The 6,495-nt window shown below is 41.8% G+C and overlaps 1 pseudogene; it reads right to left on the minus strand.

Annotated features, from left to right (window-relative positions):
• The window catches only part of LOC149235858 (DNA-directed RNA polymerase I subunit 1-like), an 86,101-nt pseudogene extending 85,662 nt beyond the window's left edge, over positions 1-439 (minus strand).
• Positions 440-6,495: the final 6,056 nt, after the last annotated feature.

A 6,495-nucleotide genomic window follows, 5' to 3' on the forward strand; every position in this document is an offset into this window, starting at 1 on the left:
GATCATATAGCTATACTCTTAACAGTTCATTCTGAGCTTTGATTTCCATGAAAGTTGCTTTGATGCCAGGCGGTTGCTTGCTTTGCTGCCTTGAGGAAGAGACCTCCATACCATGCTGCCTCTCTTGCTCTTGCTGGAATGAGCTGGTAGGTGTTTGCTGGCTTGTTTCTCTTCCACCCCTTGGGCTTTCTAGGACTTCTTCACTAATTTCCTCTTCAACTTGAGGAACAACTCTTTGTCTTTTGGCTTCTGGTTGTTGTGTTGAGCCACTAGCTGGTGTAGTTTCTTCCCTATCTCGCTTCTTGCCTCTTTCTTCATTGGTAGGAGTTTGCAATGTTGGAATCTGTGGTGGCTCAGTCTGCTGTGGAGGGGCTTGCCCTTGACTCTGCTCCTTTGAGGTAGCAGGCTGTTCTGTCACTGTTTCTTGTTCTGCATCCATTGGCTCCTTGCCTTTAGCTGTACCTGTTGCTGGTGTAGACCTTTGTTGGGCAGCTTGGGAAGCTGCAGCAGTTGATGGGCCTTCTCCGACTTGTTGTGGCAGTTTGAATGTACCTGCTCAAAAGAATCCAAGTCAAGAGTTTTTTCCACTAGTGTACCTTGCACCCACTCATCTTTATTAGAAAACTGTTCAATCTGTGGGATTTTACAATGTTCATAGGCTGTCAGCCTATATTTTATTTTTCTGGCATTGATAAAGCCATCTGGGTCATAAGGGACCCACCAAAAACTCCTTTTCAACTTGAGTTTTTCCCCCAATATTTGATTAGCATCTTGCCAACCTTCTTTCTTGTTCATGACAAAGGGGCCTAGTTGGTCTTTGAATTTCAGGCGAGCCTTCTTCTTGGCACTGTGAAAATGAGTTAAATATGAATTGATGAGTTGCCTATAATACTCCAAGGCAAATAGTCTCATTGGTACATATCTTGGGAGCCTGTAGGGACAGAGCTCACAGCCATAGATCCTAATGACAGTGTGATTCTGGTAAAAGTACCAGTCACCTATTTTGTAGTTCTTTGAAAGCTGTAATATCTTCTGCATGTCATAGGAGAGCCTAGCAGGAGGAGTTCTCATTAGGAGACAAGAGACTGGATAGACAAACAGGTCAATAAACTCACAGTAAGAGTAGGGGGAGTTATTGACTTCATGAAAGACTGAGGTCCAGAAAATCACAGACCTCTTTTCTCCTTTAGAGTCCAATCTTTTGATGGGGCATTGGAAGCAATCTGGCTGATAATACATAAACAAATGATAGATATAGGATGAGTATTTGAAGACTCCCTCCCTATCCAGTTTTACTAGTTGGTCATGTATTTTGTTGGAAATGAATTTGGCATAGTTGTACTTGACAGTAGGGGGCTGCCCTAGGCTATATGCAGATAGCAAGACCAATATGGTTAGATCAATGTGCTCACTTGTTTTGAACCCTAGTACATAGGATATCATGTCAACTAGTAACTTGCCCACTTCATTGAAGCATTCAAAGAGAAAAGGAGGTGGCCCTGTAGGCTGGCGGTCTGCTCTCATGAAAACTTTGGCAATTCAGGCTATTTCTGAGCTGGAGAGTTTAGGAACTTCATCAAGCAGAAATTTCATAGAAAGAGGGACCAGAAGGTGAGTTTGCTTGAAGTTTAGCATTTGGTTGATTGAATCAGGAGTTACTTGGAAAAGAATGCTCCCAGATGGAGACTTGACTGCTCTTTGAGATGGGTCATAGTTTTCACAGCAGAGGCGAATGATTTCAGGGAAAATATTGACAGAAGGGAGGAAGTAAATGGGAAAGTTTGATTCCTAAATGCCATAGATGTCACTGTTATTTAGGTAATTGTTTCTGAGCTGACAGAAGGTCTGCAAGTGATTTCTATCCACAACCAAATCTTGAATAAGGTGGTCCCTATTAGCCAGGGGTAATGCTTCAAGTTCCTTGTGAGGTGCATTAAGAGGAGCAATGTTCAAGGCAGCTAGAGTGGTCATATTGTATGCTCTGTGTCTGTATTTTGAAATTTGGATTTGTGTAACAACTTAAACAGTGAGAATTGCCTTAGAAACTTTGTCAGGAAGCTGTAGAATAAGCTTTAGCTATAGCATTGGCCTTCACTGTGTATAATTTATGGTAAAACAACAAATTTTGCAGAATTTGGACAAGTCTTTGAATGAATTCACTAGATTGATAGGCTCTGTGGGTAAACTGCAGAGGGAATGGGATTTCTAGCCAAAGGGGTGAAATTTTACAGAGAATTTTGGCAAAGGAAGTGAATGCCAGGAGAGTTTGGGGAACCTGCCGGTGGAAACGAGCTCAAAATGCATTTTTACCAGTGAATTTGCAGAAGCAGGCAAGTTTGCTAGGTTACCTTTGAACAAGGGGTTGACAGGTGAGTTTACAGGTAGAATTTCAGGGGGCCGAGTGCCTTTTAGTGTATATTTTCAGATGTTCAATCTATTTTAATGGAGAAACTGAGGAAAAATAGGGTTTGCAGGTCAATCAGCGGGTAAATACCTATTTTTTATGACGCTGAGGGCAACTACCAGGTACAGTTCGAGCTGCGGGATCGAGCTATGGAGCTGAATTCGCGGGTTGACGCACTGTGCGGCACTGGTGGGTGATTGAACGTAAAATCGCATGCAATAAGCTCCACGGGTGCAAATAATAAAAATAAACAAAATGGTTGTTTTCACGACTTTTTATTGGATTTGGGACATTTTAGCGCTTTTGGCGCTTTTCGGGGATGACGTCAGCATGACGTATTTTTGGCGTAGAGCGGGTACGGAAGATGACGTGGCATGACACGGTGGCAGGGCAGTGACATCGGTGGATGAGGTGGCAGTGGTACAGGGCAACGACGGGCCAACGTGTCGCGACATCAGAGGGTGACGGGGGCTTGACGTCATGGTGCAGGGGCGGGTGGTTTCCGGATTTCCCCGCACCACTTTTGGCCCGGGGCGGTATTGCAGAGAGGGCCTCCGATCACGTCGGGCGATCGACGCGTGGCGGGGGTACGGCAGCAATACCGCCCATCCCCCAGACGCTAATCTCTAGCAGATCGGAGCGCCCGATACACCCGACCACCGTTAGATTTCGAAGCCCTGGATCGGACGACAGTTGGAACGTTGAAAGCTGTGGGGTTCTGGAATGAAGGGGCCCGCACATATTTTAATGTTTTATAATATATGCAGGGTTGAAAACTTTGGAAAAACGGGTTTTATATGTTGGGCGCCGGGGTAATGGTTATTCGTTTAACCAAATATCAAACGAAACCCAATAAAAATATATGCGGAGGGGGTAATATGGTAAGGTTTAGGTGGAGGTGTTAGGCGTGGTTAGTAATTTGACCAAATGTTAAATTACTCCCAAGTGTGGTTTGGATGCGGAAGGGCTAATATAAGTCCCAAATGAACCTAATATTTCCCAAACTTTAGGTTATATAGCTATAATGCTAAGGGGTAGGAATATTAACACTTTTTGGGTTTTTATATAGTTTTTTGTATAATAGGGATAGGGAAATGATTTAAGGGAGCTAGATAATAGAGTTAGAGGTTAATATGGCTTTATGGATTGAAATTGAATGGATGAAATGCTAAGTATGCAGAGTGAAAAACTTAGGCAGAAGGAAGTGAAAGGAATACGGAATGATCATTTTACACAAGAAATGTGGCTTCTTTTCACTAAGTCAATTCAGAGATCAATTTAACATTTCTCATAAAATGAAGTGAAACTGAACTATTGGGCAGATCCCAAGGTCCTTGAAGGGATGTTAGTCAAAGATTTCTGGGGGATGAAGGGGAAATTAGTCATGCTTCCATTGTTATGCCACCAAGCAACTGCCATGGTACCAATGCCATTGATGAGACAAGTCTTTCCTGACAAGGCAAAAAATGAGCACCCACCTGCTTCTGCAACCTCAGACTGCCTACCCAGCCTAATACACCTAGCATTTTTTCTTCCTTTGGATTGGGTGCATTTGAACTGGCAAACCCTGAGTGTCCTCTTTTCTTTTTGACTGTCCTCCTATCTAAATCTACCCTTATCTCTTCCAAGGGCCCAGATTAAGCAGTTGGGCCCCTTTACTTTCTCTACCTATCTGCTCATCTGCCAAGTTTAAACTGTCTGGACAAATATTATTTCTCTATTCTACAACAGCAAATTTAAATATGGAGTGGTCCAGATTGAACTGTTGGGCCATCCATCAAGTGTGACAAGCAGCAGTATTTGCACATTGTAAACTTGCAAACAAGATAGCAGTGGCATTTTGGCTGGCCACTTTCCTGGTCTTTTGGTTTGGGGTTCATTTTCTTTACTTTTGTTGACCAATTTACTCTTTTTGCCCTTTGATTTTTCTTTTAGGGCATACCCTCTTTACATTTTTTAATTTTCTTTTCTGTATAGAAAATATGGAACCTTTGCAGCATGCAAGGATGAACATATTTGGCACTTCCATAGTCAATCATGAAATATGAAACCTATTGGTATAGGAACCTAACAGTGGCTCCACTTGGGGATGGCTTTTCCTGGTGAAAAGCCAAGAACAACAGGTCAGATTGCCTTATTCTCAGTTCGTTGTTGTAATCCAGAATTTTTTCTCCTAGGGATCAATGATCTGAACCTTTGTAGCATGTATGCAGTCCTTATGAGCTGCTCTGTGCAAAATTACAGCTCTGTCTTTGCTGGTTTTTCTGACTGCTTATCAACATCTTTAGACTTCCCAAGTCTTCTTCTTGATCTCTTGTGGTAAACTCAAAATATACACCAAAAGGGGAATAATTCTTTGACTCTTTCCTCAAAATCTGCTGCATGTTGTTCCTTATTTAATTGTTGTAAATGAAAACTGATGGAAATACAAATATTTATGTACAATATACAGTGGTGTTATGCTGATTATAGGGAATCAAAATAGTGCTTGAGCATTCGCCCATTGACTGGGCCTTCCTCAGTATCTTTGCCATCCAAACTTTTCAAAAAATAGGTGTTGTTGCCTTGTACTGCCTAAATAACATAAGGTCCCTTCCACAGGAAATCAAATTTGCCATGCTTCCCTTTATCTTCCCTCCTAGAGTCCCATCTCAGCACTTTGTTTCCTATGAAGAAATCTTCAGCTTTTGTTCTTTTGTCAAACATCTTTTTCAGCTTTTCTTGTAAAACTTGGGTTCTCTGATATACTTCCTCTCTTGTTTGCTGCAAGTGAATAGTTTGATTGATCCTTCTTTGAATATCATTAGGCTCTGCTTGTATTTCTTGCAGCAACTTGATCACAGGGATTCCCAAAGATGAAGGGAATCTTGCCTCCATTCCATAAACCAATTCATATGGACTTGTTCCAATGGATCTCTTGGTGGTCAATTTGTCTGCCCATAGTGCATTTACAAGCTTCTTATGCCAATTCTTTTTGTTCTCCTCCAAGACCTTTTTAATGATGTTGATGAGGCTTTTGTTGGAGGACTCAGCTAAGCCATTACCTTGAGGGTAATAGGCTGTGGAGTGGCCCAAGGTAATGTGGTATTTGTGGCAAAAGTTGATCATTCTTTTGGATTTGAATGCAGCAGCATTGTCTGTAATAATTTTTTCTGGACAGCCAAATCTAGCCAAGATGTTGGTTTCTAGGAATTGCATGATGATTGAGTCATTGGCTTGCCTACAAGGGATGGCTTCTATCCATTTGGTGAAATAGTCTGTGGCAGTCAAAATCCACCTATGTTGGCCAGAGGAGGAAGGGTGGATTTCACCAATGAAGTCTAAACCCCATTGTTGAAATGGTCTTTCAGTTGAAATAGGTTTGAGGGGTAAAGGTAACAGCTTTCTCTTGCCTTCAAAGATCTGGCATTTATGGCAAGACATTACAATTTTTTTCACATCAGCAAACAGGGAGGGCCAATAAAACCCAGCCCTTAGGATTTTATCAGCTGTTGATTTCCAGTACAAGTGTCCTCCACAGTCCCCTGCATGAAACTCCTTGAGGACTTTGTCAGTTTCATCCGATGTTAGGCAATTAAGCAAAATACCTTCATGATTTTTCCAAAACAACACATTATCTATAATACAAAACTTTGATGCTTTCATTTTCAAGAATCTCTTTTTAGTTCTGGACAACCCTGGAGGAGCTTGCAGGTTTAACAATACAAAACATATGTCAGCATACCAAGGTGATTGTAAAAAGGCTTGATTGATCTGTGGAGTCGCCATCTCCTGTTCGTTGTCCAGTTCATTGATGTCAAGGGCCTGAAAATTGGTTTCAGTCATCAGTTTGGCTAGCCCTTGTCCTTTTATCAGTTTTGTAGGCTTGATTTCAATGTCATACTCTAAGATGTTGGCTATCCATTTGCCCCTCTTACCTTCAATTCCTTCTTGAGTTAAAATGTCCTTAACCACAACATTTGGAACATAGGCTATCACATGTGAGTACAAGATGTAAACTCTGAAATCCTTGATGGCTTTTACAAGGGCATAAGCTTGCTTTTCCATGATCAGATATTTTAAGGGAGCGTCTCTAAGGGCTTTACTAAAGA

Source organism: Pinus tabuliformis, chromosome 8, assembly GCF_031772625.1.
Source record: "Pinus tabuliformis cultivar Carrire ecotype Pingquan chromosome 8, CPIR1, whole genome shotgun sequence".
NCBI classification, from domain to species: Eukaryota; Viridiplantae; Streptophyta; class Pinopsida; order Pinales; family Pinaceae; genus Pinus; species Pinus tabuliformis.